The 9,994-nt window shown below is 54.7% G+C and overlaps 1 long non-coding RNA gene across 5 annotated transcripts; it reads right to left on the bottom strand.

Moving 5' to 3' along the window:
- Positions 1-1,945: 1,945 nt before the first annotated feature.
- On the bottom strand, positions 1,946-6,385 carry LOC150020604 (uncharacterized). Of its 5 annotated transcripts, none has more exons than XR_016510065.1 (6): positions 6,232-6,385; positions 4,326-5,169; positions 4,051-4,133; positions 3,470-3,613; positions 2,292-2,549; positions 1,952-2,007 (listed from the first exon to the last, which is right to left on the bottom strand). It is a non-coding gene; the product is annotated as an uncharacterized LOC150020604 (long non-coding RNA). The 5 variants fall into 5 exon arrangements; XR_016510064.1 differs by lacking the exon at positions 1,952-2,007 and having other exon boundaries at positions 2,187-2,549; positions 4,326-4,426; positions 4,937-5,169; XR_016510068.1 differs by lacking the exon at positions 2,292-2,549 and having other exon boundaries at positions 1,946-2,007.
- Between the last annotated feature and the right edge of the window lie 3,609 nt (positions 6,386-9,994).

The raw sequence follows: 9,994 nt of genomic DNA, 5'->3' as shown, positions 1-9,994 counted from the left end.
CATGCACAGCCTGGGTCTCAGGCTCGACGTTGCCAGGAAGCAGCCGCGTGACTGTGAGCATGCTGCCCCACCTACCCAGCCTCAGTTTCCTCATCTGTAAGTCCCAGGAGTTGGATGAGACCGGCGTACAGGACCTGAGAGGGCTGGTGCTGCTTCACTCCTGACATTGCCAGCTTGCAATGCTTAAACACCCTTGGAAATGAATTGCTGAATCCTGGCTGGTGTGGCTCAGTCAATTGAGCATCGGCCTACAAACCAAAGGGTTACTTGTTCAATTCCCAGTCAGGGCACAAGCCTGGGTTGCGGGCCAGGTCCCCAGTTGGGGGCACATGAGGGGCAACCATACATTGATGTTTCTCTCCCTTTCTTTCTCCCTCCTTTTCCCTCTCTAAAAATAAATAAATAAAATATTAAAAAAGAAAAAAGAAGTGAATTGTTTACATTTAAAAAAGAGGTAATGTCACCTAATCCAGTTTTCCTGAAAACCAGGCTATACTGGACTCCAGTACAGATGGCACATCTGTCCCAGGTCACTGATGTCCCCACGACTGCGTCAGCCTTTGTTGTGGACGTTCCTGCCAGGGCCCTGCAATCACTGACTCCTTAGACCTTGTCCAGGTGCCTCTACTGCTCTGTTTGAATGGTGACTGGTGGTCACGGCCTGGGGACCGAGCTGACGCTGAGCTAAAACAGGGTCTAAAAAATCAGTGGTGCCTTGTGGTCCCCAGTGAGCACAGCCACCAGGTGGGCAGGGCCCTGGTGGACATGCTGTCTCCCAGCTTGGATGCAGGTGCCACGTGGTCACTGCCACTGTGAGCCATGTGTCCCCAGAGCACATTGGCCCCCCCCTGCTCACCCTCACCTTTGGAGTCCAGCTGCTTCCAAATAATGCCACTTAGAGATGGGCAGGGCCACCCAGCAGGGTCCCAGGGAGCATGGGGGGTGCAGGCCTGACTGACTCAGAGGAGGTTGTTGGGGTTGTCCAGGTGGCCACTGCCTTCTCTAAGAACCCGAGTGGGGTGCCAGGACCTTGGGGGTGGCACGGTCCCCAGATCTTTGGGGGACATTACAAGGATGGGGTACAGTCTTCAAGGATGCATGTCAGTGTGAATGTTTTAAGGAATATGGGGGACAGTGGCCTGGTGGTAATAAGGAACCAGGAGAAAAGCCAGCACCCCCATCCCAGCAGAGGGGAGTGGGGGAGAGAAGACACTCCCCCCCCCACCCACACACGCACGCGGCAGGAGGGGAGAGAGGAAACAGGTTTTGGCAGTTACAGCAAGGGGTCAGGGATGCTGAGTTCCAGGGGAGGTGCCACTGGCTCTGATGATCCCCATCTGTCTCAGAGGGGCTGCGAAGGGGGGGGGACTGGAGTGGGTGGGCAGTGAAGGTGGACTGGGTGCAGATCTATTGGGGGCTGTGGTAGGTGTCCTGGAACCTTGGGCCTTTTGTGGGCACTGAGGGTAGGAGCAGGGGTGTGGACATAGAGATGGGTCTGTGGATCTCAGGGCAGGCGGAGGGTGACCGGGGTGTGAGTGTGTGTGCGATGAGTGGGGGGGGGGGAGCAGACCCCCAGGGGAAACGCCCAGCGCTCGGCCCCTCCCCCCACTCCCTGCGTGGCAGCCCAGAGATCAGCCCACGTATTGGCCTCGCCCCAGAGCCACATTCGGGCAAAAGGGGATTTCCCAGCCGCTAGAAGCCTGGAGTTCGGTCCTGAACTAGTGTTTAGAGAATTTAGAGGGAGGGCATTGGAACTCTCAAAAAATGTTTTTTAATGCAAGGCATTTACCTAAGGAAAGAAATGCTAGTACTTCCAGGGGCTGTCCTGAGGTCAGGGCACAGTCAGCATGTCTTTCTGGCCCTGAGCAGTCTGACAGGAGCTCTGGAATGTTCCAGACTCCTGCAGCGTCAGCGGAGGTCTTCTATTTCCTGCCCGAGGCAGGGAGCAGGTCGCAGGTCGTGTGTTCCTCACTCTGAGCTTCACAGGCTCCCCTGCTGGAGGTGGCCCTGGGATGGGGGAGGGGAGCTCCTGAGCGTGGGTGCTGTGGTTCCAGCCTCCAGCAGGGCCAGGAGCTGCTTCTCTGGGATCCTGAACTCATCTCCCTCCCTGTGGTCTTGCCCGGGGTGGATCCCACTAAACTAGATCTGGGCCCTGGAACCTGATGGAGACGCGGTGCCAAAGCTGCTGGCACAAGCGTGGCCTCAGCCCGGCTGCTTCCACAGCCGCAGGCCAAAGGCGCCAAGGGACCTAGTGATTTATGGGCGATGAGGTCACACGCAGTTAAACCCACCAGTCAGCATTCTTCGAGTGTTCGGACATTTCCTAAGACCAACTGTGCGTGGACTATGTGCTTTGTGATCTGAAAGGACATCTGGAAAACGTGCTCTTTGGGTGGAATGTGTGATTCCTGGCATTCTTAAAACTTAAGAGTTTTGAGTTCTGGAAAGTGACTGCCGAGCACCTCCCTCGAGGTCTCTGCAGCTGTGGGAAAGCCCTTTATGGAAGTTTCGTACCGTCCGAGCGAGAAATCAGAGGGGAACCCAGGAGTCTGTGGGGAGATAAGAGGGTGTGTTGGGGCACCTTGTGGTGATACTCCGCCACCCCTGTGGTTTCCCTTGGTGGTTTTTTAAAAAAGATCTTATTTATTTATTTTTAGAGTGAGGGGAAGGGAAAGAGAAAGAGAAGGAAAGAAACATCAATGTGTGGTTGCCTCTCACACCCCCAACCAGGGGCCCAGCCCACAACCCAGGCCTGTGCCCTGACCGGGAATCAAACCAACGACCCTTTGGTTCACGAGCCGGTGCTCAATCCACTGAGCCACACCTGCCAGGGCTCCCCTGGTGATTTGTTTGGATGGGGTGTCAGAGGGCTTTGGTCCCCAACTCTCTGTTGGCAGGAAATTTCTAAAAGAAATCATTGGAAATGCAGGCCTGGCATTTCTGTCCTATTGGGGATCCAGCCCCCAGCCCCCAGGGCCATGCCAGCAGCTCCCGGGAAGACTGTGACTTACGGGAGAACGTCAGGGTGACAGCGGTGGGCAGAGGGTCAAAGCTGGCTGTGGAGCCGGAGTGAGTCATGGGCACACGGCCACCAGCTCCTCACCCTGAGGGGGCTGCCTGCCATCTTGGAGCACAGTGATGACATCAGCACAGGACAGCCTCAGGCCAATGAGGGCAGGGCCTTGGGTACCACTCTCCTGTACAAGTTCTCCAGGAGGGTGGTCTCCAAGCTTCGGTGATTGCTATGGACTAAATATTGTGTCCTCCCAAATTCTGATGCTGGAACCCTAGTCCCAATGTGACGATAATTGGAGATGAGCCTTTGGGAGGTGAGGTGTTACAGTGGGGCCCTCAGGAATGGGAGCAGTGCCCCTATAAGGAGAGATATAAGAGGGAGTTGTTTCTCTCCCCACCACGTCAGAACGCAGGGAGAAGACAGCTGTCTACAAGCCAAGAAGGGGGACCTTACCAGACACCGAACCTGCCAGCCCCTCGATCTTGCTTGGACTTCTGGCCTCCAGACTGTGCGACATGATGTCTACGGTTCCAGCCGCCCGGTCTGTGGTAGTTCTGCTATAGCAGCCGCAGATGATTGAGACAAGGATAGTCTATTCTTTAACAATAAAAGGTATTAGAAAACACACTGCCCATATGGGCCATTATATATGTAAATATATATTTATCTTTTCACGTCCCATGGACTAACATGCTACAATATTATATATTATAGAATATAGGCACCTTAACTTTAAAGAAGGTGAGCTACAAAATAAATAAAATGGAAATGTTAATATTTTCTCCCTGTGCAGTTCTGGGGTGTGGGCAGCTCGCTCTGTTGTTGACCCTGGTCTAGGGTTTGGCGACCGCAGAGTCCAGCTTCACAGGAAGGATGGGCTTGCTTTTTGCTGTTGATAATTTTTTGTCATATATTTTCAACTATTCATCAAGAAGTACTTCAGTGGGTAGCTCTACAGAACCCCTCCTTTTTTAGCCCTGACCAGTCTGGCTCAGTTGGTTGGGTATCGTCTCACAAAGCCAAGGGTCACTCACCAGTTCGATTCCTGGTCGGGGCATGTACGAGAGGCAACCGGTCGATATTTCTCTCCTTCTCTTTCTTCCTCCCTTTCCTCTCTCTAAAAATAAATAAATAAAATAGTGCCCCCCCCCCAAATCTACTTTTTGGAGTTGGTTTCTTTGAATACAAAGTCCACAGCTTAATAAGATTCTGAAGGCTCTTTTCAACTCTTAGCTTCCCCCTCCGCTCCCCTCCCTCCACGGTCTCTTCCCCTCCCCCTCCTTCATTGTCACCCATGGGTTAAAGATACCTGGTCATTTGCCTAGTAGAAGTCCCTACATTCTGGATTTTGCCCGTTGCATCAGCACAGTGCCATTTAACGGATTCCTCTGTCCCCAGGTTCCCTGTAAACTGTAAACCAGAAGCTTCATGAGGTTCTCATGGGGCAGGACCAGGAGACTGGGAGCCATCCTCAGAGGCCGTGTGCTCTCCTCACTCGATTGAACACATCAACTTGACAGAGATTCAGGCCCATCATGGTGACGGCATCCATCACCTTCCTCCTGGCGATTTTTGCTGCCTTTGGAGATCACTGCCTCACTCTGTTATTTTATGTCATTTTTCAATTAAGAGTTAACAGCCATACATGGTGGTATTGGTTTCAGGTGTGCAACATCCTGGTTTGCTATTTGTATACTTTGTGAAATGATCACTATCAGTCTAGTTACTACCCATGACCACACGGTTATTATGTATTAGTCTGTTCAATGGGCAAAGGTGAGACATAAGTTCCATCTGTCACCAGAAGTGGCAGAAGCTGAGTCTTGAGGAGGCTGGCCCCTGAAGGACAGCAGGGTGACATGCAGCCTCCTCTCGGCCTGGCCCTGCTATCGCCAACGGGACCACGGGCAAGTCCTTCACCTCCTTGCGCCTCCGGTCTTGTTGGAGGCGGCAGCCGGGCTTGTTCGCTACCTCCAGGAGGACAGCAGTTCCTGCAGAAAAGGGCTGGGTGGGTCTCCTTCCTGGGGAGTTAGGAGCCCAAATTGCTTCTCTCAGCTCCGCTCGGGAAGGCACAGACTCCCCGCCAGCCGGCACCGCGCTAGCACACAGCCATGCAGATCGCTGTTTGTAAGGCCTCGTTCTCTCCTGGAATCCTGGGTGAGAAAAAGTTGGCTAAAGAAACAGTCTGGAGGGAGGGAGTGGATTTAGGAATGTAGGGGGAGGGGTGCTTAGAAAAATGAATTTACTCGGAAATATGGGCCTTAGGCAAGAAACAGGGAACCGTTCCCTACCTAGTCACCATTGCCAAGGGAGCCTTTCGTCTCCACCCCATTCACGAGGCACCGAGGGCTGCGGTGGGGGCGGGGTGCTGGGTGTGGGGTGGGCACAGTCACTGGGACACGGCCCTAGTCCCACACTGTCCACAGGCACAGAGCTCCGGCAGGCAGGCTGGCCAGGCGGGTGGACACGGGCCTCCACCTTGGCACTACGGTCCTGTGGGCTGCAGATGACCCACAGGGAGGCTCACCAGGAAGTCCCAAACACCACCTTACAGAAGGCTAGCCGCCCCCACCCCCGCGTTTTCGTCGTCTCCGGCCCCTAAATCATGATAGCGGCACCACGAAGCTAAGTGGTGATTTGTCAAAGTAAACGCGAGCAAACCCGGCCCGGCCTGGCACACTGCCCAGACCCAGCCCGGAGTCTCTGGGTTGCCCGCCCGTCTGCGTGGACAGAGGCCAGGCAGCTTGTCGGACGGCGGGCTGCCCGCACAAGGGGCCCGCGGCCAGCCTCTCTGTGGTGCGGGGCAGCTGGGTTTGTTCAGAATGGCCATGCTGCTGCCTGACCCTCCTCCTCCTCCTCCCCCTCTTTAAATTAATAGATTTAATGCGTTTAGAGACGCTTTCCCTTTACAGAGAATTTGGTGGGAAAATACAGATTTCCCACATCCCCCTGCCCCGCTCCGGCCCAGGTCCCTGTTATTTACGCCCTGCACCGGTTTGTTACAATTGATGAGCCAATACTGACGCATTGTGATTAACTGAAGTCCATCGTTTACACCGGGATTTACTTTTGGGGGTGTACATTCTCTGGGTTTTGACAAGTGAGTAATGAAAAACATGTGTGCCCCATTAATGATCATACAGAACACCTTCACTGCCCTGAAAATACCCGGTGCTCTGCCGGTTCATCCCTCCCCACCCCTGGTAACCACTGACCTTTTTGCTTCTCACTGTCTCCGCCATGGTACCTTCTCCAGAAAGTCATCAAGTTGGAATCACATGTATGCAGCTGGCCTGGCCCTTTGTAAATGACACACATATGAAATTCCAGAGCCAGGCAGCATCCAGCAGCATCCAGGCTCCTTCGCTGTTTCTCTTCTCTTGCTTGCACTTGAACCTGTACAAACCAGTCCTTCCTTTTTTTCCTTCAGGCAGTGGGGTGTGGGTGTGGAATGATATTCTTCTCAGAATTCAAGGAGGATTGGGCTGGAGAGGCCTCAGTCTCCTTCTAGGACGGATGAGGAAAGGGTGAGAGACAGCATCTTTCCCAGGGCCCGCAGCTTCTCCAAGGCCCGCAGCTTCTCCAGGGCCCGCAGCTTCTCCAGGGCCCGCAGCTTCTCCAAGGCCTGCAGCTTCTCCAGGGCCCGCAGCTTCTCCAGGGCCCGCAGCTTCTCCAGGGCCCGCAGCTTCTCCAGGGCCCGCAGCTTCTCCAGGGCCCGCAGCTTCTCCAAGGCCCGCAGCTTCTCCAGGGCCTGCAGCTTCTCCAGGTGGGGTGGACCTCAGAACCCTCAGTCATCCAAGGCTGTGGTCGGGTTCCCCTCCCCACCCCTTATGGCCTTCTGCTCTAGTTCTGGAGGGTCCTGAACATCATGTTCCACTAGGACACCTGCTGTGCTGATGTCCATCTGTTTGTCTGTCTCTCTTGCTCTTTATCAGTTGTCCCTGGCTGCATGTTTTCACAGTTGGCTATCCCTCCAGCCTTCCTCTGCCACAGTTCAGTTTTACCAGCAGCTCCCAATCATTCGAGCCTGATTGGGGAGGTCTTGCCTGTGTTGCGGTGCTCACCAGCTCTTCATGCAGAGCCACGTGGAGTTTCCAGCCTCCTCGTAAACCAAATGGAGTTCTCCCTTCCCTTTCAAAGCCGAATGCAGTTCCCCTCCAAAATGCCTGCCGCCTCATTTTTAAATCCCTGACTGTGTCCTGTGACGCAGTGGGCAGGGTGACTAATTGCAATCACTCGTAGAATTTAACTTAGGCCCTGTAAGCTTTTTGTCACTATTTTATGGTTAAAGCCCCTCCCCTCTCCTTGGGGACCCTGCTCTGTAACAGGAGTTCTGTGTCTTCTGCAGTGAAGACCCCTCCCCATACCTACTGAGGAGCTTCCACTACCCGGGGTCCCATGTGTGGCATTCCCCACACGTAAGACTATGGGAGGCGTCACGGCTCCCATTTGGACTCCTGGAGCCCCAGTGCCTGGCACTTGACCTCGTGCTGTTGTGTGACCTTGGGTGAGCGATTTAAGGCCTGGGAGGGGGTGAGGGAGACCCTTCTTGTTCGCACTCAGGGAGAGGGTGAGCGGGCTGGCTCATGTCCAGGTCGCAATGATATGCTCTGGAGCAGGCCCATGTGGCCTGGATGGGCCCCAGGGGCACGCTGGGCTGAGTGAAGTGTCCTTGTGCCCATATCCGGGACAGCATCCACCCTAGGCCTCGTCCCACTGGCTGAGAGGTCCAGGGAACTGAGCCCGGAAAAGGGGGACAGGAAACACCTTAGAAACAGGTCTCAGGAGTCCAGGGGTGGGAGGGCTTTGGGAAAAGGGGGTGCAGAGGGGGGGTCTTGGAAATAAGATGAGGCTGGAGGAAGAATTCGCAGGGGCAGGGCTTCGTGTTCTTGCTCCTCTCCCTGGCCCCGAGGTGGTGGGACCCACAGCGAGTGGCAGAGATGTGGCTCCCCATCGGGGAAGTGGGCTTCTCACCCCCAGACTGAGAATGGTTTCTGTTGCGTGAGCCTCCGGTCTGTGGTGCTTTGTTGGAGGCCCCAGGACCTCCGTGCAGCAGCGCCGCGCCGGCCCCCCCAGCCCCCTTTGTCAGTGTTGACCTAAAACATTCAAAGCTGCAGAGAATTTTTGATGAGCTTACTTGCGCCAAACTGATGACAATCGCCAGGAAGCAGAATCTTAATGGTGGAGAAAACGCTCTGGAGGATGGCAGTTTTGGGACAGGCTAGTAAGAAGCTAGGAAAACTCCAAGGTGAGTGGAAGGGGGAAACAGACAAGAAAATTAAACAAGGCCAAACTGCTTAAGCAATTTACAGCCTGCTGGTGCATCGCAATACCTTATCTCCCCAACCAAGGACTCTCAGAAGCTCATGATTTACACCTCTCCTTGGTGATCAGAAAATCCATAGCCTCCCAGGCCATAACCCACAGGTGTCGTTGGGGGAAGAGAGGACTGAGGGATGCTAATGCAAGCGGAGAGATAACACGGAACACGGGGGCCAGCTGGGGAAGAAGCTGCCCACTCCCCTTTCAGCGCTCCTCCCCTAACTCCCAAGAGAAACAGCACATCTGTGCTCCCCCTAGGAATCAACCCCCACCCCAATTCTCATATTTCCGCAGTATGAACTTGCTTCTGAAAGCTCAGGGAAGGTGGATGTTAGGGTTTTTGCCCGCCACTGTCTCAGATGGCTGGCCTGTGGTATTAATAAAAACACAATTATCCTCCACTCCCTGTGTCTGCTTTCTGGCTGAGTGGTGACAAGCAACATGAGCCCTCCGCCCTCTGGTTTCTGTTGTGCCCCTATTTCATACATTACAATCAAAGAAGGAGGTGTAAGGAAGGTGATGTGAAATCCACACGGGGGTAGGTTAGGGAGGGGCGAGAAGGCAAAGTAGGGAAATCTCTGGGATTGGATAAAGAGCAAAATGGAGAGACACACACTTCTTTTACACTGGTGGGTAGTTAACAATGCTCATTTAACAGCACAGAGAGATGGTATTTAGGCAACAAGATAACAATGAGAGGTTTGTGGCTTCCTGCTCCCGTGGGAGACTGCCCTGAGGGGTCTAGGAAAAGGAGATTACTCTCACATTCCAAAGGTGTGTGATGGTAGAGGCAAGAAGACAGCAGACAGGCTCAGTCAAGGGAAAGACTGACCTTTGTCAAGGAAGATAACTAGCCTAGGACGTGACTACCATTCCTGACTCACTTTTAGTTAGGAAGTTTTCATTTCAGACCATCCTGTGTGGTTGGTTACTTAGGTCTCTGAGTTTGTAGGGCCACCTTGCAGGCCGCCCCTGAACTTGTCAGGTTTAGTACCTGGCCCTGTTTTCATCCACATCAGGGTCCTGACAGCGTGTCCCCAGGGCCCTACATTCAGACTCTAAATTCCTGGTGGGAACGTGCAGGGGGCCAGAGACATGTGCCATGTGCTGCTCCCACGAGAAAGAGCCGACCAGGGAGCTTCCCTGTGCACCCAGCGAACAGCTGACCCCATCCTGGAGGGTGATTTCCAGGAGCTCTGTGTCTCCAACCAGGGCGCCCTGATGGGAAACCGCCCGTTGGTGAGCCTTGCAGAGGAGCGGGTCTGCGGGGAGATGCCACGGATACCCGCGGCTTCTGGCTGAGCGGCCAGGCTCAGAACTCCGGGGAGCCTGGGAGGTTGGGCTCTTCTTCCGGGGGCACTCAGACAGCTGGGCACATGGTGCCCCTTTCACACCTATGCTCTGTTCTGGGCTGAGCTGCCACACTCAGGTCTGTCCCTGTAGGTTGTGCCACCTCAAAGCGGGCAGGCAGGTCCCTGGCCCTCGAGTGTCCTGCAGCTTCTGCTGAGGCCCTTGTTATGTCTTCTCCTGGATGAAGCTGCCCCCCACCCGGGGCCTCTCAACACCACCGGCTGCCCTGGGTGGCCCCACGGCTCCACCTTTCAGGCAGGGATATGGAAGGGGGCGGGGTGGGGTCTCTCCCGGCTGCGAGGGCCC

Source organism: Furipterus horrens, unplaced genomic scaffold, assembly GCF_987537825.1.
Source record: "Furipterus horrens unplaced genomic scaffold, mFurHor1.1.pri manual_scaffold_1, whole genome shotgun sequence".
NCBI lineage: Eukaryota > Metazoa > Chordata > Mammalia > Chiroptera > Furipteridae > Furipterus > Furipterus horrens.
This window is presented reverse-complemented; position numbering and strand designations above follow the sequence as displayed.